Source organism: Ursus arctos, unplaced genomic scaffold (assembly GCF_023065955.2).
Source record: "Ursus arctos isolate Adak ecotype North America unplaced genomic scaffold, UrsArc2.0 scaffold_12, whole genome shotgun sequence".
NCBI lineage: Eukaryota > Metazoa > Chordata > Mammalia > Carnivora > Ursidae > Ursus > Ursus arctos.
In genome coordinates this window covers 5,857,251-5,882,105 of record NW_026622786.1, presented here as the reverse complement: position 1 = coordinate 5,882,105, position 24,855 = coordinate 5,857,251, and the positions used below count along the sequence as shown (strand labels likewise).

Genomic DNA, 24,855 nt, shown 5'->3' with positions numbered 1-24,855 from the left:
GTAGGGGTGCCTGGGTGGCTCAGCCGTTAAGCGTCTGCCTTCAGCTCAGGGCATGATCCCGGCTTTCTGGGATCGAGCCCCGCATCAGGCTCCTCTGCTGGGAGCCTGCTTCTTCCTCTCCCACTACCCCTGCTTGTGTTCCCTCTCTTGTTGGCTGTCTCTCTCTCTGTCAAATAAATAAATTAAAAAAAAAAGTGTAAAGTATAGGATGCAAGAAATATAGCATGAGTAGTTCGTGTGAAAAAAAAAAGATCTGGCATTTTAACTGTATGTTCAGTAGCTCATAATAGTATTTTGTGGCTTCTAAAAAAGTGAACACAGCTTTATGCTGCAATAGTAAAAATACAGTGTCCAGATAGTCCAAGCTCTGTGCTGTGCTGGTAAGATCATGTGTGTTTTTTTCCCCCTCATTTGTGGCCCTTTGTTTGTTGTTTTGTTTTTTAAGATTTTATTTATTTATGAGAGAGAGAGAGAGAGAGAAAGAGAGAGAGAGAGAGAGAGCATGAGCCGGGGTTGGGGGTAGAGCAGAGGGAGAGGGAGAAGCAGCCTTCTTGCTGAATAGGGAACCCTGAGATCATGACCTGAGCCGAAGGCAGATGCTTAACGGACTGAGCCACCCAGTGCCCCTGGGGACCTATGTTTTAAAGAGGTTTTTGATGAACTAGAATCATCTCGTAGGAGGAGCCAGGATGGCCCAGTGTTTGGGGTACATGGGCTTTGGAGTCATATGTGGGTTTGAACTCTGCCTCTGCTATCTCTTAGCTGTGAAATCTTAATCCTTCTAAGCTTCAAGGTCCTCATATGCAGAATGTGGATCATAATGTACCAATACTGTTATAGGGAATAATAAAAGAGATAATAGCTGTAAAATGCATGGCAAATACATAATACACAGTAAGTGCTTTAAAAATGTTGGTCACTGTTATTACTATTATTAACTTAAGCATAGAAGAGCCACCTAAAATGGTGAGGAGATCTGGAAATAATTTTATACTAAGAAATAGTCCAAAGTACTGAATCCTGTAAAAAAGACCAAAGGGTCAATATAACTATATTTAAGTTCTTAAAGGACTACACGTTAGAGAAGCAGAAGGCTCATTTTTTATTCTAGAGAATGGTGAAAGCCACTAAGTGAAAATTTTAGGGAGGCAAAAAATTTTTAGATGAGGTATAATTCACATAGTATTAGATTTACCCTTTTAAAGTGTGCAGTTCAGTGGTGTTTAGTATATTCCAGATATGTGTAACCATCAGCAGTATCTAGTTTCAAAATATTTTTTATTATCCGCACCCTCAAGAAGCTCTCTGTGGTTTCTGTTGTCCCCTCCTCCCAGCCCCTGGCAACAATAATCTCTTCTAACTCTGTGGATTTGCCTATTCTGGACGTTTCTTAAAAATGAAATCATACACCATGTGGTGTTTTGTGTCCGGCTTCTTTCAGTTAGCATTATGTTTTCAAGGTTCATCCATGTCATAGCATGTATCAGATCACCATTCCTTTTCATGGCCAAATAATATTTTATGGTATGGATATACCACATTTTATGTATTCACTTATCCATTTTTTTAATCCATTTTTAAATTTTATTTATCCATTTATCAGCTTATGGACATTTGGGTTGTTTCTACTTTTTGCTATTATGACTAATACTACTATGAATATTCTTTACAAATTCTTGTGTGGACTTACATTTTTAGCTATCTTGGGTATATACCAAGGAGGAGAGGCAGAATTTAAGACATCAGAAAGAAAAAGCTTTCTTTTTTTTCCTTTTTCATTTGTCTATTTTTTAATTTAAATTCAATTAATTAACATATATTATTGATTTCAGAGGTAGAGGTCAGTGATTCATCCGTCTTATGTAATACCCAGTGCTCATTACATCCCATGCCCTCCCTAATATCCATCACCCAGCTACCCCATCCCCCTAGTTACCCCATTCCCCCAGCTCCCTCCCCTCTAGCAACCCTCAGTTTGTTTCTTATGATTAAGAGTCAAAAAGAGCTTTCTGATAATGCAGTCCACCCACACTGAAAACTGTTCTGTTGTTGAAGTAGTGAGCCGTTAATTTTATTTTACTTAACAAATGCATGGTGCCAGATACCATTCTAAGCACTTTACAATTATTTAAAAACCCTATGAGGTAAGCACTATTATTAAATCCATTTTACAACAAGGAAGTTTAATAACTTGCTCAGGGTCACACATCAAGTAAATGTGGAGCTGTAATTGAAATCCATGTGCTCTGGTTCTAGAATCTGTACTCTCAATAGCAAGAACAATAATAACTTCAAGCATTTATTCAATTCTTACTACTACTCAGGCACCATGCTTAACTGCTTACATTCAAGTAGAGACTGGCAATCATCTTCTAAGGATATCTTAGAAAGAATTATCTCATTGGGTAGAGATTACCTTAGGGTGCGTTGAGTCCCAAGATTCTGTTATTCCAAGGATAATATCTGGCCTGAGGCTTTTAAGATGATCAGAATTGATATCAAAAAGGAAACTGTAAATATGAATGGGGAGTGTTGTAGGAATTCACTTAATAAGACTTGTCAGAATATGATAATGTTACATATAACTTAAAAGCAGTAACCAAAAGTGGCTTTTGAGATTGTGAATGGAGACCTTAGAAAAATGGAAGAATTAAAGTTTCATGTGAAAATGATCCTACTTTTCAAATGTTCAGTTTCAAGTACTGCAGAGTATATTAGGGTAGGTAGATGACGTTTAGTAAACGGAACATATGGAGCTGGAGCTGTTCATGTGGGTACATGAAGGTAGTTCTTCAGAACCAAATCAACAGCAACAACAGTAAGAAATGCATATGAGAGGAAAGAGCAGTGCATCCCAAACTTAAAGTTTCCCCATAATTGATGGGGAAGAAGGAGAAGAGGAATCAGCAATCTAGACTAAGAATTTACCAAGCTTTGAGATAGAGGGAGTCCTAGAAACCAAATGTAAAAAGATTAAAATGATAGGAGGTGTGGTCAGAGACACCTCCTATAGGACAGAGAATTTCTTTAAATATTTTTAGGTTTGTTCTTAATTAATCAACTTATTTAGAGAAGGGGTGGGGAGGGGTAGAGGCAGAGAGAGAGAGAATCTCAAGCAGGCTTCACGCCCAGCTTGGAGGAGCCCAACTCGAGGCTCTCTCTCACAGCCCTGAGATCATGACCTGAGCCGAAATCAAGAGTCAGCTGAGCCACCCAGGTGCTCCAGGAAAGAGAATTTCTTTATGATGAAATTTCAGACTCAACTTGACAAAGGGAAAGTCATTGCTCTGAGAGCATAATTTCTGGGTGATAATTAGAATGAAAGTTTTGTTGTAAAGGGACAAGTAAGAACTAGATGGAAGAGAAAGGGAAACTCTCTGTAAAATTAGGCCGCAGTTACAGGAGTTTGGTTGTGATGGAAGAAGAATTTGGAAAGGGAAATAGGGCTTAGCGAAAAATGTTCACTAAAACATTTTAAAAGAGATTTGTTAATTTAAGAGATTTGCTAGGTTAAAAGAGATTTGTACATGTTTTAAGGTAAAGGAATAGGCTGATTGATGTCTAGCCCTCTAGAACATTTTAAATAAGAAACTGAGTATTGTTATATTAACAGTAGGTTTAGTTTCACATAGAAATAAGATCTAGTTCTGTTTATGGACTTTGGGAGAGTAAGTCAGTTGTACGTTATATTATCTTACCTAGAGTAAAAACCTCAAGCTTTCTTCATGGTGGTCTACAGACTCCTCATGATCTGCCTCACAGTACGGCTCTCATCCATTTATCTGCTACTCTTTTTCTTAATCCTTTTGGGAGAGCCACAGAGGTCTCCTTGCTATTCCCAAACATGCCAGGACTGTTTCCTATTTTAGGTCCATTGCATTTGCTGTTCCCTCCTCCTTGAACACACTTCCCCTGCATGGCTAGTCCTTCACCTCATTTACGTGTTGACTGAAATGTGCCTTCTCAGTGAGGCCTTCTCTGATTTTCCTATTTAAAATCAAAATATTTCATTTAACTACATCCTACTGTTCCCACTTCCATCCCTTCCCATCCCCCATTTCCTGTTTTATTATTTTTTTCATAGCACTTAACTCTACCAAACAAATTATGTATTTTACTTACTAATCTTATTTTTTGTCTTCTGTGACTAGAATTTAAACTCCACAAGTTCAAGGACTTTCCTAGCACTAGAACAATATCTGGCACATAATAGGCACTTACTAAATGTTTGTTTCATGAATGAATGAGTGCAATATTCTTTGAAGAAACTGAAATGAGAACATTCTTCTTTGTCATCATTAACATCATTATTAATAAGCATGTTGGATGCTCTATATAGCATTGGGCATCATATATTTTCTTATCGAGGAGTTGGCAAACTTTCTTTTTCTTTTATTTATTTATTTTCTTTTATTTATTTAATTGAGAGAGAGAGAGCGCGAGAGATAGAGCACAAGTGGGGAGAGGGGTAGAGGGAGAGAGAAAAGCAGACTCCCCGCTGAGCAGGGAGCTCAAGGTAGGACTCGATCCCAGGACCTTGGGATTGTGACCTGAGCCAAAGGCAGATGCTTAACCGACTGAGCCACCCAGGCACCCGTCAAACTTTTCTATAAAGCACCATATAGTAAATATTTTTCAGGCTAAATGGTCTCATCACAACTACTTAACTCAGTAATGTGTAGGTAGCCATAGACAATCCATAAATGAATGAGTGTGACTGTGTTCCAGTATGACTATTTATGGACACTGAAATTGAATTTTACATAATTTTCAAATGTCACAGAATATTATCTTTTTTTTCTGGCATTTTTCTAACCATTCAAAAATGTGAAAACTACTCTTAGCTCATGGGCCATACAAAAATAGGCAGTGGACCATAGTAGGTCTACAAGCTGTATTTGCCCACCTCTGCTTTTACTGGTTTCTTTCTTTTTTTTTTTTTTTTAAGATTTTATTTATTTATTTACTTGACAGAGATAGAGACTCCAGCGAGAGAGGGAACACAAGCAGGGGGAGTGGGAGAGGAAGAAGCAGGCTTCCAGAGGAGGAGCCTGGTGTGGGGCTCGATCCCAGAACGCCGAGATCACACCCTGAGCTGAAGGCAGACGCTTAATGACTGAGCCACGCAGGTGCTCCTGCTTTTACTGGTTTCTTAAACATACCTTAGTTGAAACTTATTTTCCTGTACTTGGTAGGGAACAACAATGAAGATTAAACCCTAGTGACGTATAATTCAGGAATATTCTTCTTTGGTTCCAGAAAGTTTCATATTGTTTCAGTTCTGTTTTCCTGGGAACCTTATGTTTTCTTTACATGCTTATGATACTAACATTTAAATAAACTTGCATTCTCTGAGCAGATGCCATCTGATAGTGTTGGGGAGGTGGTGGTGGTGTAATAGTCCAGGAGCAAAGCTGGGAAAAGCCCACCCAGGTTTAAAAGTTTGCCATTATTTATAAGGTGAATAATTTCCATATGGGTGAATCTAGAGTTGTCAGCCAGGCTTAACGCCCATAGGACTGCCACTGTGAGTGAGAATTGTGTTGCAGTTTTTAACATCATCCATAACAGACTTCTTACATAACTTACAAATACTTTTAATAATATAGCTCAGGGATAATTTTGGCTATGCTACATTCACAGTTTTTGTTCTTCTCCTTTAAAAAAATCAGAAAATAACCTATTATCAAATCAAGCTGTGATTTGAATAAAGCATCATATTTTCCTCAGTAAGTTTAAAGAGAGAAAAAATGTTTTTCATTTGCAAAACTTTTTAACATACGGCTCTTCACATACTTGATTTTGTTCAGTTCTTACAACAATGTAGGTAGCTTTATTAACTATTTAAAATGTGAGAGAACTAACAGTGAAGTTAAGTAACACGTCTAAGGTCACAGCACCAGGACTCACTCCAAACAGACCTTCTGACTGTATGAGATGCAGACGCCTCACAGACACTTCAGCCAGCCTTTGGTTTTAGTGCTGTGCCCCCTCCTTACTGCCTCTCCATTTCTAGCTTCACCTGCTCATGAAGATGCTCAGAACTCGAGCTGCTCCTGGCTCTGCCATGCTTACTGTATTCAGGTCTAGGAAGAGGGGAGGAGTATGTCACCAGTTACATCACTACCACTGGAGCTACCTACCAGCTCTGTTTCCTCCTCCAGCCATGTTAACTACTGCACAATTCTTCTGGGCGTGTTCTGTCTTAGTTCCTTAATATCTGGTCCCCCTCCTTTTCTCAATAACTGGGACCTCTGAAGACCTCACCTTGCCAACCAGTGCCTAATGAAACATCTTGGATATGATTCGGCAAAGATAGGAAGGAGGAAAACACAACCCCGGTGCTTTAAGTGTGGGCGATAGGGAGAATCAGGACATAGGATCTGCACATAGGGAGGGGTGATGGGAGCTGGTTTTGAGGGGGGGAGTTTTATTGGTTTAAGTGTGTCATCTTTGAGGTAATGATGGAGCAGTCTTGTAGACCTAGTTTTCTATCCTCCAAAATGTAAAATGGAGAAATAGGTTTAACCAAATATCTGAGGCGACAGCCACGTGGTAAAATTTATAGTTAGAATCAAAGTCTTTGTGTTACGTTTGAATGCTTCTTAGAGGTCTCATTTAAATAACCTCTATATTAGGAAAATGGGACTATCCATGCCTTTTTTTTTTTTTAATGCTGTTTAGAGAATGTAGGATTGTTGTAAATACTACACACAATTTGGGATGGTTGCATATCTTATGAATCAATGGGTGCATATAAAAAGATTCCTCAACACACCACATGGAGAATGTTATAGAATGTTATTCTTGAATTGTTTTCTCTTCTTCACTTTGGCATTTGCATGGTACCTTAGATATTTTTGTGTTATTTTCATTATATTTTGTGCTTTTTTATTTGGTTAAAAAAAGCTGCCTGCTATTTATATCTGAACAGATTTAAGTTTTTAAAAAGCTCCTTTGAATCCTTCCCCTTTCCTGTACCGCCTTTTTCTTTCTCCATCGTAGAGAAATGTATCCCCTGAACATAACCCAGAAATCTAGATACAGGCCAGTTGATGTCTCAATAGAAACAAGAAAAGAACTTACTATTTCTCAGTGCTTAATTGAGAGAAAGTGCATGATATTTTCTATATTCTAAATTGGAGAGGAGAAGTGGGTCAGTCCATGCATTATCACGTGAATGTCTTAATCCTAACAAATGACTTAGTCAAAATGAGAAAGGTAATGAATTTAAACAGACAAGTATCAACAATGCTGCACAAAAAAGTGCTGGTACACCATACCAGCCTATACCTACATGAGAAAAGCTGTGGTTGCATTTTCCCTTGATAAAGATTATGCTGACCGGCCATGGCAGACCATGCTGGGTCACCCACCTGGTATTCTGTCACCTACCAAGACTTGAAAGGACAGGAGAGTGTGTGGTTAAGTTCTCTAAGCACTTTTTTTTTTTTTAAGTTTTTGTTTATTTGAGAGAGAGAGAGTAGGAGCAGGGGGAGGGGCCAAGGGAGAGGGAAAGGGAGAAGCAGACTCCCCGCTGAGCATAGAGCCTGATGCTGGTCTCCTCCCAAGAGAGATCATGACCTGAGCCGAAGTCAGACTCTTAACCAACTGAGCCACCCAGGCACCCCAGCCTTAGTATTTATTTATTTATTTATTTATTTATTTATTTATTGTATTATATTATATTATATTATATTAGTCACCATACAGCACATCCCTGGTTTTTGATGTAAAGTTCGATGATTCATTAGTTGCGTATAACACCCAGTGCACCATGCAATCCGTGCCCTCCTTACTACCCATCACCAGCCTATCCCATTCCCCCACCCCCCTCCCCTCTGAAGCCCTCAGATTGTTTCTTAGAGTCCATAGTCTTTTGTGCTTCTGAACAAAGGCAGTTTTATAGGTTGCACCTTTAGGTCTCTCAGTTCACAGTCTAGTGTTTTCTTGAATGCACTGTGTTATCTTTTAATTTTTGGACTTACAAGAAGTCGGGTGTTTTCATGGACTCCTGCTCTCTTTTCCAGATGTCAGGAGGGTTTCTTGGGAGAATATTGTCAACATCGAGACCCCTGTGAGAAGAACCGCTGCCAAAATGGTGGCACGTGTGTGGCCCAGGCCATGTTGGGGAAAGCCACATGCCGATGTGCCCTGGGGTTCACTTGAGATGATTGCCAGTACTCGACCGCTCATCCCTGCTTTGTTTCTCACCCCTGCCTGAATGGAGGCACCTGCCACGTGCGTAGCTGGGATGACTATGAGTGCACCTGCCAAGTTGGTTTCCCAGGTAACAAATGTGACTCTGGGCTATATTTTCCTATTCTCAGCAGATACCTTTCCTTAGCATCTCTTAGATCTTGACATGTAGTTCTTAAGGATCCTCTAACTCTGGTGTATGTTTAACATTATGATAAGGAACTAGAGTGTTCCAGACAACTATCTTTAACTTCCTTTTGAGATTTCTAAGAGGAGAGAAAGAGAAAGGCAGAAATATTTGACTGCCTAAAGTATATATGTCAAGATTGGGGATCAGAACTTTATTTCACCATCCCTAGAAGAAAAGCTGTCTGTGCTATTGATTACTTGCTGCTTGAAATCTCTCCCTAGACATTCAGGGCCCTGGTTTTCTGGTTTTCTGTACTCTGACTATTCCTTTAGCTTCTGCATTGCCTTGTCCTCATCCATGAAATTTTTGTGTTCCTTGGAACTCTGTTTTGAGCCCTCTTTTGAGCCTTATCACAGCTCCCCCAGCTATCTCCAGTGGCTTCAGCTGTCATTATCTTCATCAGTTGCTGGTGACTCTTCTAGTCATCCATTTCACTCCCCCCCTACCCTACATTCAGGCTCATATTTCTAGCTATGTGCTGCATATTATCCTTGGAAACTTGACAAGTACCTCACATTCAACATGTTGATATAAATGGGGTGGTAGTGATGTATAGTCCGTGTATTTCAAACTAGATCCCCCTTCTCCCTTACCCCACTTAGAGTCAGGCCCCTAACCTAGCCCCTGAAGCACCTCTCACCTGTTACTCTTCTCCATTTCCTCTCCTGCTCTGCAGTTGAGGTCTACCCTGTCCACGTTGGTGACAGGTCAGCCCTCACCTGGGCTTCTGCAGTTGTTTCCTAACTGGTTTCCTTGCTGTTACTTTCTCCCCATCTTGTTCATCTGTCCCATTGCCACATCTTTGATCGTGGATGCCAGTCATCTCACAAACTCACCTGCTTACAATGTCTAATGACTTTTTATCATCTGTAGAGTCGACTGCAAACCCTTTTACATGGCTTCCATAGCCTGTCATGGTCTCGGCCTTACATCTTTTTATAGCTTTACTTCCCACAAGCATCTAGCTCTAGTCACACCAACATTCTCATCATTTCCTGAAAATGTCATATTTCCTGTTGCCTCCATGCTGTTGCACACCCCTTTGCCTGGAATGCCCTCTTCTACAATTGGTGATTGCCCAATGTTATTTAAAATTCTGTCTTAGTGACTTTTTTGTGTGTGATTCCTTTAAGCAGTCTCTATGTTCTATTATCTTATGTATCACATTTTATTGTAATATTTTTTTATATGTCTCTCATCTGACTAGATTGTGAGTTCTTCAAAGGTGGGTCTGAGCTTTATTCAAAATGAACCATAGATGTTTATTAAGTTAGATGAGGAAAGCAGAACCATTCAATATCTTGTTGCCCGCTACACTAGCAATTCTGTAAATCTGATGAACAAAAATTAAAAATGTACTCAGTAAACTAGACTGGATTGGTTAGTTTGGAACACTTGTTTTATTGATTTTTCATTAAAAGATGTTGGTGGTGGTAGAGGATAGTTAGAATGGTCCATTATCTTCATCACGACCATGACAGAATTGTGATTCATTGAAGAGATTTGGTGGTTAAAAGAATAATTTTTTCGTGATTGTCAGTTTTGAATTGTTTTGTTCCACAGGCGAAGGGAAGGCATAGCCATTTAAAACATTTTAATCCTGACTAGTGAAAATGGCAATAATGTCTTCTTAATAATTAAGATGTTACTCTGAAATGATCTCCATATTAAAACTTCTTCCTTTGCCCTTAAAAGGATCTCTTCTTGGTGTTTTGCAGGGCTCTGATTATTTTCACACATCTGCCACTTTTGTCTGTCTTTAGGAATTACAACAGTTAAGTTTACCCTTTTGGTTTTGTGGTAGCCCTTATACCCCACCTAGTCAGACCTTCTTGGGTTTATCTCCACTCATAGTTGAAGAAGCAGAGGTGGGAAGTTAGTGCCTGTACGTAGCACAGGTTCAGGGACCTTTCTGTTTCAGTTGTAGGCAAATACTCTATATACACAGTTGCCAGAAGGAACCATTTTTATCTCTTCCCTATTGTAGGTAAGTTCCTCTCAGAGGAATGAAGAAAAAATAGGAAGAAGAATTTTAGTTCCTTCTTTTTCTCTCTGCTTAACATCTTGAGATACATGTGCTGTGCCCAGTTTTTTTTTTTTTTTAAGATTTTATTTATTTATTTGAGAGTGGGAGAGAGAGAGCTCGCGTGCACACGCATAAGTGGGGGAAGGGGCAGAGGGAGAAGCAGACTCCCTGCTGACCAGGGAGCTGGACATGGGGCTTGATCCCAGGACCTCAGGATCATGACCTGAGCTGAAAGCAGATGCTTAACTGACTGAGCCACACAGGCGCCCCTGCTGTGCCCAAATTTTTAATGTACCTTTCCCCTTTGATGTGACATTCCTTGATAGAGAACACTTCTGCGTGCTCATGTGTCACCTCCTTCTTCCTTTTAGAAAAGCTGTCATGGCTTTCATTTGTTTTTCTATGGGGGTCAGATATTTGGATGTTTACCTAGACAACCAATTGGAATACTAACAAGTTCAGGGGGTTCTCGTAATCTTAGGTAAAAACAAAAAGCTTAAGCTAATGAAAACAAAAATCCATATGAATACCAGATTTACTAATAGCATGGGAATTTTTCTTTTTTCTCTGTCTTTCTGCCTCAAAGACGTGCCTTAGGATCCAACACATCAGAGTCTTCGGGCTTCCTCTTATATTTTCCTACTTCAGAGTCCACAAGACGTACCTTTCTAGACCTTTATTCTCATAACAGCTTCTAGTTTTTTTCATAGATAAGTAGCCAGAGATTCTTCATCCTCTTCAAACACATCAAGCAGTATTTATAGCAAGACCACAATTAATAAAATGTTTCCCAGAATACGTGTGTGGGTTGTGTTTAAAGAAAATAAAAGTAGCATTGACTTGTTTCTATCATATAAGAGGTCTGTTAGTGATTGTATATTGTGGAAAAGATCAATGCATTTTATTCACTCAGAAGACATGCTTTGAGAGCGTACTACAGGGATCCAGCGCATGCCCATGTTATGGGTGATATAAATGGAAACAGCAAATTTGGGCTGTGTATATACATGTGCAGATATGTGTGTGAGAGAGAATGATTTAGGGAGCTGAGAAGGGCAATAAGGTAACTTATGAGTAGAGTTGTCAAGTGGAAGTTCATTAGGTAAACAAAAAGGAAGATGGCATTCCAAGGAGAGGCGCAGCTTATGCAAAGACAAGGTGTGAGACAGTAGGGAGATCCAGACCCTTCTTTGCCCCTGAAGGGATGGCTGGAATCCTGCAAGGATGGGCTTCATATGACTAGCCTACAGTCCCTGCAATGTGCTCCACTAAGTCTTTGTATTTGCCCGAGGGTGCCAGGGAGTGACAATATCAGGTGATCTTTTTTTTTTTTTTTTAAAGAATTTATTTATTTATTTGACAGAGAGAGACAGCCAGCGAGAGAGGGAACACAGCAGGGGGAGTGGGAGAGGAAGAAGCAGGCTCCTAGCGGAGGAGCCTGATGTGGTGCTTGAACCCAGAACGCTGGGATCACGCCCTGAGCCGAAGGCAGATGCTTAACCACTGCGCTACCCAGGCGCCCTTATATCAGGTGATCTTGAGGAGGCTCTGATTTGGGCCTCCTGTGAAGTTCAGTGAGTTTAGGGAGTCTCCACACAGTAGAGCTGTTGGATGGGTGGGAGACGTGGAATGTTGAGGCTGAGGCTGGCTCCCACTTCAGTGGGGAGCACTGAGTTCTGTTCTCCTTCCATAGGTAAGCTGTGCCAGTGGACTGATGCCTGCCTGTCTCATCCCTGTGCAAATGGAAGTACCTATACCACTGTGGCCAACCAGTTCTCCTGCAAATGCCTCACAGGCTTCACAGGACAGAAGTGTGAGACTTATGTCAATGAGTGTGACATTCCAGGACAGTGCCAGCATGGTGGCACCTGCCTCAACCTACCAGGTTCCTATCAGTGCCAGTGCCCCCAAGGCTTCACAGGCCAGCACTGTAACAGCCCCTACATGCCCTGTGCACCCTCCCCCTGTGTCAGTGGTGGCACCTGCCGGCAGACTGGTGACTTCACGTTTGAATGCAACTGCCTTCCAGGTAAGGAGAACCCCTAGTGTCTTGGGGTTGGGGGAAAACACCTTCAGTGCAGAAGGAAGGTGGTGGGAGTGGCTCAGTTGCTCCTTTAGGAAATATCCTTCTGAGCAGGAAGAAGGGGAAATAAGGATTTTGTGTGGGGTGGGTTGCTGGTGAGGGAAGAGTTTTATGAGCTAATAGGGTCCATAAACTGAGTAGGGGGTAATTTAACATGTCAGAGTTTATGATGATGAGTGGCTAGGAAATTGTTTATTGTCCTTTTTGGAGGAACAGCAAGAAATAAGAGAAACAGCTCTGAGAAAGAGACAGATAGGCCTATGGAATGGAAGGGAACACAATGAGAATTAGCTGTTGAAAAATATGTGTGATTAGTAAAGTGCTTTAAACTGAATTGACAGTAATAGTAGGTGATCAACTTTCCTATATGCTTTCACCTCTGAAGGAATAATAGATTATTTTCCTACCTACCTAAATGCACCCTCGTACTCTTTTGTAACGTTCCCTGGGCTCCTGGCCCTCTCCATGTACCCTCTCTGACTTTGAGTAACCTTGCTCTGACTTGAAGCTAGAGAATTTTGGAACTGGGGTAATGCTGTGTTACTCAATGGGTACTTCTTGATGCATGCTGATAGATAAGGTATGTCACATCCAGACATAACTACAAGATAGAAGTCAAGAAAAGAGCAATACATGGGAGCTTGGGGCCCAGGATTCTGTAGAGATGGAGAAAGGAGCAAGCCCAGCCAATTCGCTAACCCCTTGTAAAAATGATGAGGAGGTTGAAAACCGAGAATTTTGATTGGGAACAGAACACAAGCAGCTGGAGCAGATGAATTACTAAGCCACAAAGATTCCATTTTTTTTTTTAAAGATTTTATTTATTTATTTGACAGAGACAGAGACAGCCAGCGAGAGAGGGAACACAAGCAGGGGGAGTGGGAGAGGAAGAAGCAGGCTCACAGCAGAGGAGCCTGATGTGGGGCTCGATCCCAGCACGCCGGGATCACGCCCTGAGCCGAAGGCAGATGCTCAACCGCTCAACCGCTGTGCCACCCAGGCGCCCCCAAAGATTTCGTTTTTATACAAATATCCTTAGTTCAAAAACAAAAGAAGGAAAACTGTAGGGGGGAATAAAGTGCTAAGTAAGCAGAAGTGCCTCAGAAAGCAGTTGTTCTAGCTGCTCTTTCGGAAAATGAGAATCTTAGATTCTGGTGTCGTGGATGTGTTTCACATATAATGGGACTGCGTGTTTTATCTTTTGGGGGTTAAAGGTCGTATGTTGGTTCTTGGTATAAAACCCAATGGTAATTAATTCATTTCATTCAGTAAAAATTTATCGACTGCCACTTGTTTTCTGGGCACTGTGCTATGTGCTTGGAAAAGAGTGATACAGGATGCTGCCACATAATAAAACTTCATCCCATTTAACTGTAAGCCGCAAGAACAAGCTATTAATTGTATTGCTTTCGGTTTCTCTTTCAATGAAGACTAGGTAACGCTATCATTGTAGACACTAAGTGAATTTTATTGACTGAGTATTATTGTCATCCACATTATCTTGTAGAAGAAATAACTAAAAGATATCTTTCTTCACTCCCATATTTGTTGGCCATATGCTAAGGGTTAAAGATGGAGACAAATGTAAACAATTTAATTTTACATGTATTATAATGATCTTAATAGTCTAAGTGGCTAATAATTGAGATTAGCATGATTTATTATCGAAAGCTAAATGTGTTTTTTCATTTCAAGAAAATTATTTTTAATAGTTGCCCAGAACAAGAGGTTGATTTGGCAGAGAAATACTGACGGGAAGTCAGAGAAGTCAATAAAGGAAGTTTTTAGCTAAGAGAGAGTGATTGTTCACTCCCATAGTCTCTGCATTGTTATCCATTAGCCACGATAAGAACCTTAGGGAATTCTGAGAGTGTGTCCAGGAAAGGATCTGTCAAACCAGAATAGTATCTCCTCCTTGAGAGAGGAAATAACCAGGGATTCCACAGCTGAGAGGCTGCCAGGGCTCGTGGGATGAAGTAAGGAGATCTTGGCTGTCTTTTACGCTCTGCTTGTACTTTAAAGCAAGACATTTGTTTACTCACTAATGAAGTGGGCCTGTGTGTGTGTGTGTGTGTGTGTGTGTGTGTGTGTCTGTGTTGGGGTTCGGGATGGGGATGTGGGGCGGGGGAGAAGATTTGGCAAAGAGAAAACTAACATTTATCCAATGCCTTTTATGAGTTAGGCACTGTGCCAGGTACTTCTGCCTCCATTAGCTCAATTATACAAAAACCTTGGGGAAAGGTATGATTTTTCTAGTTTTCCCAGGTGAAATAGCTCAAGTTTGGAAATGTTAAGTGATTTACCCATAGTTCAAGTTTGGAGATGTTAAGTTTTACCCAAAGTTGCACAGCTAACATGTGGTTAGGCTGAGGCCTGAAAACCAGAGACGTTATTTCTAAAGCCTCTACGTCTTACTGCATCGTAATGCACTGCTTGTCTATCCCTGAAGGTACTTTGAAAATGTGTGACACTTTTTGTTAAATGCTTTGACATGTTTGGATTAAAAAAAAAAGTAGGAGATACTTCTAATTATGATCAAATACTCTTTGTTACCTATCAGCCTATGTATGGCACCATGCAGACATTTAAGATACTTAAGTAGACTAGTTCTTGCCTTTTGGGGTCGCATGATCTAAAACAGATGACATCAGCTTAGACAATGTATACAAAGAAATTTAAAGAGAATTCAAAACAATAGACGATGCAGTATGTATTTACACAGTTTGTAAGATTTTATGCTCATTGTTTTTATGTCCCAGGTGGAGTTTGGAAAGTATTAACTTTATTTCCATATAGGGAAATAGTGCCTGGAGATTATTTTTTCTGAGAAAGTCCTTTTCATAATGCAATACCATTCTCCTTGCCCCTCCTTCCATTGTGCTGCACACTATTCAAGAGACTAAAATGTTACTTAAAGTAATAATCACTATCTCCATGTAAATAACACCCTTATTTGAAGAGAATCATTGTTTCAGTTCTAAAAATGGAGAAACCAAGTCAGCAGGAGGGACAAAGGCTTGTTATGGTATTGAGCAACTTCCATGTGTGCTTCCTGCCACATTTCAAGTCGTTGCACTTTTAATTGAGGCCTACCCTCATCACCCTATTTCAAATAGTAACCATCTCCCTCCCCCCTTAATTATTGGCCCTGGTCTACTTTTTCTTTTCTTTTTCTGTAACACTTATCATCTGCTTAGTATATAATTTGCACTATATAATATACTTCATTATGTCTATTGTTTATTGTCTGTCTTTTCCAAATTCTGCCGCCCCTTCCCCTCTTCAGAGTGAAAGCTAGAATCTTTGTTTTTGTTTAGTGATGTATCCCAAGCACCCCAAAACAGTGCCAAGTTCATAAGAGGCACACAAATATTTATCAACCAAGTGAGTTTAGTGTAATATCATAGTATTGAGAATGTAATTTTGGTCTTCTCCTTTTCTTCCTGGTACCATACTTCCTAGACTTAGTGTGGCTTCTCCTTTAGTTCTTGTGTACTCTGGTACTGGATAAGAATTTCAGAGTCCTTTTCAACTCTGAAAGTCAGTGAACCACACATAAGTTAGTGACTATTCAAATGGTCACGTTATACTTGTTTTCCTGCAAAGGACACTATAGTTACTGTCAGTTGATTTTTAAATTTTTATTTTTGAAGTATAGTTGACATACAATGTTATATTAGTTTCCGGTGTACAACATAGTGTTTCGACAAGTTTATACATTATGCAGTGCTCACCACAGTAAGTGTAGTCACTGTCTCCATACAACACTATTACGATATTACAGACTATATTCCCTCTGCTGTTCTTTTCACCTCCGTGATGTATTTATTTTATTACTGGAAGTTTGTCCCTCTTTATCCCTTTTGCTTCTTTTGCCCATCTTCCCACCCCTACCTCCTTTCTGGCAACTACTGGTTTGTTCTCTATATTTAAGAGTCTGTTTTGTTTTTTAGATTCCACATATAAGTGAAATGATATGGTATTTGTCTTTCTCTGTCTGACTTATTTCTTTTACCCTCTAGGTCCATCCATGTTGTCACAAATGGCAAGATCTCTTTTTTTTATGGTTGAGTAATATGAGTGTAGTATTTGAGTATTACCGTAAGACTCATGGAGAGGGAATAAAAACTGCAAAAGTGACTCATCTTGTGTAACAGAGAAAGAAGTGTTTCTCCACTGAGGGAAGAAAAAAGGAATATATTCAAGAGGGAACTAATCGAATCAAACCAAGGAACCATATTTCATTTTCTCCTTGGATGATCAGCTGTTAATAATCCAGATCCTTTGCGGGCTACCATTAAATAAGTCTTTAGCAGAAGCCCTGAAGAGGGACACTCAGCCCGAATAATTTTAATGTAAGAGCAACATAGAAAATAAATTATTGGATCATCAATTCCCAGTATTTTTGGGTTAGGGCCAAATAGTGGGGAGAGAATGAATTAGGCTGTTTTTGTGTTTGTGAGTATTTTAAAAAGTAGCACAGATGGTCAGAGAACAGTAGATTGTTTGGATCTGTTGGCTGTGCCTTGTGAGTTCGCATTTGGGTTGGCCAGTCCTCAATGTACTTTACTTTTCTTTCTCTGCTATACCTGTCTATTCCTTTATGATTTTTAAAAAATTTCCTAAGAAGCTGTCTGATCTGTCCTCTCCAAACAATGGAGGCTTATTCTTCGTGAACTACCTCTGTACTTTACAGGCTGATTATACGTGATACCCCCATATCATTAAAATAAAGCTTAAGCCCATTTTGTGGCTTTTGTGTCTGAGCTTAAAAACTGTTAGAAATAATTCCCTTTTGTATTCTCATATGCAGGGGCATGTAACTTTCTCTTGGGTATTATCCTAGTCATACTTTGGCAGATTTCTCTGGAGCTGCGGCAGAAATGATCATACCACTTTCCAGGGTGCATTATTTTAGTGCCAGTTTTAGTTGATGTTCCTGGAAGTCTTTCCAATTCTCCTATGCTCAGTAGTTTGGACAATGCTATCTCCTTAGCTTTCTGTCACCTTCCCCTGCCCACCTTGCCTTTTTATATAGAAATTATTCTTTTTTTTAAAAAAGATTTTATTTATTTATTTATTTAGAGAGTATGAGTTGGGGAGGGGCAAAGGGAGAGAGAGAAAGAGAGAGAATCTCCAGCTGACTCCACCCGGAGCACAGAGCCTGATACGGGGCTCCATGCCACGACCCTGAGATCATGACCTGAGCCAAAATCAACAGTTGGATGCTCACCTGACTGAGCCACCCACGTGCCCCTAGAGCTTATTCTTTATGATGTGTCAAAGGCACCTCTTTCACTGAAATGCCTTCTATGTTCCCAATCCCCATGGGGATTGGAGACTTTCCCCAAGGTCTTTTGGTAACTTGTATACCTCTAGCACAGCACGTATCAAACTGATTGTTTATTTGTTCATCTTTCCCAGTAGACGCTCTCATTTTAACTCTTCCTCCCAGTACCAACTTAGTGTGTGGCACAAAATTTAGACCCAGTGAATATCTGACAAATGAATGAATTGAATGTGATAGAAAAGAGAATTATTGTATTCCATAATTTAAATATATATACCGAATTTCTTTCTTTTGATTCACCTTATTTATTTCTTTTACTTTTTCGGTGATGAATTCAGAAGAGTGGAGATCATTAGGGAGATATCAAGAGAGGCATGTAGGAGCAGCAGCCTAGGTGGGTGGTAGGGCCCAGGGATACATGGGCCAGTCATGAGGTCAGCAAGCTCATCTGGGCCCATTTGGAGAATGGAAGATGTTGGCCAAGAAAACCAACTGGACAGATATGGGAGCGGTTTGCTTTTGTGACAGATTTCTTCTTGGGGGCTTGGAGGAGAAAGTAGACTTGTAGCTTTTTTTGCCTTTGTCCAGTTTCAGACATTCCTGTTTTTTCCCTCACTCTTTCATCGCTGTGGACTAAAGCTCTTCCGGAGGACTTTTAGCCTAGAGAATCCTAGTTGTGGGGCGCCTGGGTGGCGCAGTCGTTAGGTGTCTGCCTTTGGCTCAGGGCGTGATCCCGGCGTTCTGGGATCAAGCCCCACATCAGGCTCCTCCCCTGGGAGCCTGCTTCTTCCTCTCCCACTCTGCCTGCTGTGTTCCCTCTCTTGCTGGCTGTCTCTATCTCTGTCAAATAAATAAATAAATAAATCTTAAAAAAAAAAAAAGCTTTAAGAGAATCCTAGTTGTGTTATCTTATCTTCCTCTGTCTGCTCTCTTCTTTGTGTCTCTCCATAAGGCTTTCCATCCTCACACATCCCGGTGTATGAAAATGGAAAGATGTGGATGCTTTCTTGAGAGATACTGTTCTCTGTGTGGGATGACAAGTTCAAAAGATTCTTTTCTGCTCCCCACCCTCACGGTCATCATTTATCAGTTACGTGGGCCATGGTTTTATAACAGCACGGTCTTAAAATGTTCCTTCTAAGTTTAATTTCTCTCCTTTTGGCCTTTTAAGGATGTGAATTGGCTTTAAGCAGTAGACCTTTTAGTATGATCATGTGAGCCTCTTTGTAAGCCTGCTATACCCATCCCACCCACAGGTCTGGAGACTTGTCTGTTTCCCTTTCCCCTAGAACCTTAAAATACATTTTTAAGAAGTGACTGCACTGTAACTTATTCATATAACCCTTACCACCACCTCCCCTCCTTGGGCGGACTTTCTTACAAGAATTTACTAGCTATTTCCAAAAAGAGGTCTGGATCTCTATTTTTAAAGCATAACTCCTGTCTTAACTCTGGAGGAGAACTGATTTGGCCTGAGTTTTCTCAGACATGGGAGATTTTATCCTTAGGTTAGTTTTGCAGATTTTTGCTAGGGAACTCTGGGGTCCCAGACAGCATAGTGATTAAAACTGGTTCAGTACTGACTCCTACCTACTAGCCATATAAACTTGATAAGTCAGCCATATGGCCCTCAACTTCTTCATCTTTAACATGAAGGGATTAGAGTAGATAATTTCTAAGGGCTGTTTGGATTCTACTCATATGTAATAGTATTAGCTAATATGTATAGATCACTTATTATGCATCAGGCATTGTTTTAAGTGTATTCCCCCCTAATGTAATAGGTTTATTGAGATACAATTTGCATACCATATAATTTGCTCTTGGAAGTGTACAATTCAGGGGTTTTCAGTGTATTCACAGATATGTGTAACCATTACCACAATCAATTTTAGAACATTTTTATCACTCCAGAAAAAACCCTGTACCATCAGTAGTTACATTACCTTGGTCCCTAATTCTCCCCCAGCACCAGGGAACTACTAATCTACTTTCTGTCTCTATAGATTTGCCTGTTCTGGACATTTCATATAAATGGAAACATATGTGATCATTTGTGATTGGCTTCTTTCACCTAATGTTTTCAAAGTTCGTTCATGTTATAGGAGGTATCAGTGCTTCACTCCTTTCATGGCTGAATAATATTCCATTGTAGATTTACCACATTTTCGCCTACTTTCTAAAAATTGAAGTATGATTAACATACAATGTTATATTAGTTTCAGGTGTAAACATTGGTTCAACAATCCCATGCATTACTCAGTGCTCACCACATTTTTTTTATTTTAATGTTTTTTTCTTATGTTAGTCACCATACAGCACATCCCTGGTTTCTGATGTAAAGTTCGATGATTCATTAGTTGCGTATAACACCCAGTGCACCATGCAATACGTGCCCTTCTTACTACCCATCCCCAGCCTATCCCATTCCCCCACTCCCCTCCCCTCTGAAGCCCTCAGTTTGTTTCTCAGAGTCCATAGTCTCTCATGCTTCATTCCCCCTTCTGATTACCCCCCCTTTCTTTATCCCTTTCTTCCCCTACCGATCTTCCTAGTTCTTATGTTTCATAGATGAGAGAAATCATATGATAATTGTCTTTCTCTGCTTGATGTATTTCACTTAGCATTATCTCCTCCAGTCCCGTCCATGTTGCAGCAAATGTTGAGAACTCGTTCTTTCTGATAGCTGAGTAATATTCCATTGTATACTTGGACCACAACTTCTTAATCCAGTCATCTGTTGAAGGGCATCTCGGCTCCTTCCACGATTTAGTTGTTGTGGACAATGCTGCTATGAACATTGGGGTGCATATGGCCCTTCTCTTCACTACGTCTGTATCTTTGGGGTAAATACCCAGTAGTGCAATGGCTGGGTCATAGGGTAGCTCAATTTTTAACTTTTTAAGGGACCTCCTCCACACTGTTTTCCAGAGTGGCTGTACCAACTTGCATTCTCACCAACAATGTAGGAGGGATCCCCTTTCTCCACATCTTCTCCAGCAATTCTTGTTTCTTGCCTTGTCAATTTTTGCCATTCTAGCTGGCGTAAGGTGGTATCTCAGTGTGGTTTTGATTTGAATTTCCCTGATAGCTAATGATTTTGAACATTTTTTCATGTGTCTGTTAGCCATTTGTATGTCTTCATTGGAAAAGTGTCTGTTCATATCTTCTGCCCATTTTATGATTTGTTTATTTGTTTCTCGTGTATTGAGTTTGAGAAGTTCTTTGTAGATCTTGGATACCAGTCTTTTATTTGTAGCATCATTTGCAAATATCTTCTCCCATTCCGTGGGCTGCCTCTTAGTTTTTTTTGACTGTTTCCTTTGCTGTGCAGGAGCTTTTTATCTTGATGAAGTCCTACAAGTTCATTTTATCTTTTGTTTCTCTTGCCTTGGGAGATGTGTCATGAAAAAGGTTGCTTTGGCCGATGTTGTAGAGGTTGCTGCCTATGTTCTCCTCTAGGATTTTGATGGATTCATGTCTCACATCGAGGTCTTTCATCCATTTGGAGTTTATCTTTGTGTATGGTGTGAGAGAGTGGTCAAGTTTCATTCTTTTGCATGTAGCTGTCCAATTTTCCCAGCACGATTTATTGAAGAGACCGTCTTTTTCCCACCGGATGTTTTTTCCTGCTTTATTAAAGATTAGTTGCCCAGAGAGCCGAGGGTCCATTTCTGGGTTCTCCATTCTGTTCCATTGGTTTATGTGTCTGTTTTTGTGCCAGTACCATGCTGTCTTTGTGATCACAGCTTTGTAGTACAGCTCGAAATCCGCCATTGTGATGCCCCCAGCTTTGTTTTTCCTTTTCAACAGTTCCTTGGAGATTCTGAGCCTTTTCCGGTTCCACACAAATTTAAGGACTATTTGTTCCAGTTCCTTGAAAAATGTCATCGGTATTTTGATCGGGATAGCATTGAAAGTGTAGATTGCTCTGGGTAGCATGGACATTTTAACTATGTTAATTCTTCCAATCCATGAGCATGGAATATTTTTCCATCTTTTTGTGTCTTCCTCAATGTCTTTCAAGAGTGATATGTAGTTTCTAGAATATAGATCCTTTACGTCTCGGTTAAGTTAATTCCAAGGTAACGTATGGTTTTTGGTGCTATTGTAAATGGGATGGATTCCCTAATTTCTCTTTTTTCAGTCTCATTGTCTGTGCGTAGAAATGCAACTGATTTCTGAGCATTGATTTTGTATCTCGTCACATTACTGAATTGCTCTATAACTTCTAATAGTTTGGGAGTGTATTCTTTTCGGTTTTCCATATAGAGTATCATGTCATCTGCGAAGAGAGACATTTTGACTTCTTCTTTGCCAGTTTGGATACCTTTGATCCCTTTTTGTTGTCTGATTGCTGTTGCAAGGACTTCTAGTACTATGTTGAATAATAGTGGCGAGAGTGGGCATCCTTGTCGTGTTCCTGATCTTAAGGGAAAGGCTTCCAGCTTTTCCCCATTGAGAATGATATTTGCTGTAGGCTTTTCATAGATAGTTTTCATGAGATTGAGGAATGTACCCTCTATCCCTACACTCTGAAGGGTTTTAATCAGAAAAGGATGCTGTATTTTGTCAAATGCTTTTTCTGCATCAATTGAGAGGATCATACGGTTCTTGACTCTTTTCTTGTTGATACGATCTATCACACTGATCGATTTGCGAATGTTGAACCACCCTTGCATCCCAGGGATGATTCCCACTTGTTCATGATGGATAATCCTTTTAATGTATTGTTGGATCCTATTAGCTAGGATCTTGTTGAGAATGTTGGTGTCCATATTCGTCAGGGATATCGGTCTATAATTCTCCTTTTTGATGGGGTCTTTGCTTGGTTTGGGGATCAAGATAATACTGGCCTCATAGAATGAGTTTGGTAGTTTTCCTTCTGTTTCTATTTTCAGTGTAATGTTCTGACACATATTGTGTCCGATAAGACAAAGCAATAAGAGAACTGGTCAAAAGACTTGAAGAAGAAATGATTCACCAAAGAAGATACACAAATGGCCAAAAAGCACTTGAAAAGATGCTCCACTTAAACCACTTAAAAGCATAAAGTTGAACAAAAATCAAAATGGCTGCATTAATGTCTCTGCAAGGCTCAATTGTGAACTAGGTAGCCTTTTTCTTCTCTTCTGCAAACCTCTGCTCCTCCTTTCTTAGCCTTTTGTTTCAGGAACCTGGTACCACCCGAAAGACATGATGAAGGAGCTGCCAGCACCCACAACATTTCTGTCAAAACTGGCTAGATCCTATATTACCCTATAAACCCCCCCTCTGCCCCTTCCTCCAAGGGGACTAGGCTAACAGTTTGTTTTTGTTTTTGTTGTTGTTGTTTTAAATAATGATTTTTTATTATGTTAGTCACCATACAGTATATCCTTAGTTTTTGATGTAGTGTTCCATGAGGCTCCCAGTTTATGAGGGCCTTAGCCTTCTGTAGCCTCCTTTGCCCGGGACAGCAATGAAGCTGTTGTTCCTCATTTTTCCAAACTCTGTCTTCGTCTTATATTTTGGCCGTGTAGCACAGAGGTCAGTTTTGCACAGCACACTCAGTCATCAGGAAGATAAATGAGTAAGACAGTGAGGTACCATTACACATCCATCCCCGTGTCTAAAATTACGAAGGCTCTAAACATATGTGGTGAGAATGTAAAGTACCTAGAAGTTTCTTACACTTGTGGGAATGAAAAATGGTCCAGCCACTTAGAAAAGCCGAACCACAGATAGACATTTACCAATCACATGAACAGCCATTCCTCTCCTAAGTATTTACACAATATGTCCACACAACAAATGCACACGAATATTCCTCACAGCTTTATTCACAATGGCTAAACCCTGGAAACGACATAGATGTCCATTAATAGGTGAAGGTACAGACAGAATATATCCATACAGAGGAAGACTACTACCAATGAAAAAGACTGAAGTGGTGATCCATGTAGTAATAGGGGTTGATTTTCGAATCCTTAGGCTGCACAAAGGAATGTAGGCATGAAAGAGTTCCATTTACATAAAGTTGTTAAAAATGCAAGCCCACCTATGATGCCAGTGGTTGCCTGGGGCTGAGGATGGAAGCAGTGATGGGCTTCAATGGTACCACCCAAGGGAAGTTGTGACCTAGAAGAAATACCCTGTGTCCTGAATGGAGCAGTAGTTTCCATTGTATGTCCCTCTGTGAAAATGTGTTTAACTGTACAGTTAAGTTTTTTTTTTTAATTTTATTTTGTTGTGAAAGCACTCACACTGCATCCTCTTCTTCTTACTCCTCCAAAGGAGGACAAGAGGAGCATCAGTGGCAATTGGCAGTTGTGGAAAGAACATCTAAAGCTAGCCTCTGGCTCAGGAGAGAACCTTGTGCCTCCTCCTCATGGTTTCGGGTACTCTACACGTTCAGAGGAACTTCTCTAGTAACAAACTATAGAAATGATCCCTGAAAGTATAGTCTCAATTGTATACTTTCAAGTGATGCAGTCTACTGTACCTAAATTATACCTCAGTAACAGGTAACAGTAACAGTAATCTGTTTCTCCATACTAGCAGTGGACATTTAGAAAATGAAATTTTAAAAAAAGGAAATGAAATTTGACAAACACAATAGAGATTCATGTCCGCCATCATTAAATGCATGAGAACACATATAACAAAGACCCCTGAAAACTACTGCTGAGATAAATTAATGGAAATCTAAATAAATAGAAAAACATATATCACATTCGTAGATTAGAAGACTCAATATTGTTGGAATATCAAATCAGCGTTATTCTGCTTCATACTGGACATTCTAAGCTGAACTGCAAACCCAAACTTCCAATGTTTCCCCATAACCTGTCTTAAATACCAGGGATTTTTTTCCTGCTTTGTCAAAGATTAGCTGACCATATAGTTGTGGGTTCATTTCTGGGGTCTCTATTCTGTTCTATTGATCTATGTGTTTGTTTTTGTGCCAGTACCATACCGTCTAGATGACTACAGCTTTGTAATGCAGCTTTAAGTCTGGAATCGTGATGCCTCCAGCCTTGTTGTTCTTTCTCAGGATTGCTTTGGCTGTTCAGGGTCTTTTGTGG

The 24,855-nt window shown here is 40.1% G+C and overlaps 1 non-coding gene and 1 pseudogene across 1 annotated transcript; one reads left to right on the top strand and one right to left on the bottom strand.

Annotated features, from left to right (window-relative positions):
* LOC125282145 (notch homolog 2 N-terminal-like protein A) overlaps positions 1 to 13,328 on the top strand; it is a 71,621-nt pseudogene extending 58,293 nt beyond the window's left edge.
* A 10,696-nt stretch (positions 13,329 to 24,024) lies between these two features.
* On the bottom strand, positions 24,025 to 24,237 carry LOC125282167 (small nucleolar RNA U3). The gene has a single exon (XR_007189325.1). It is a non-coding gene; the product is annotated as a small nucleolar RNA U3 (small nucleolar RNA).
* Positions 24,238 to 24,855: the final 618 nt, after the last annotated feature.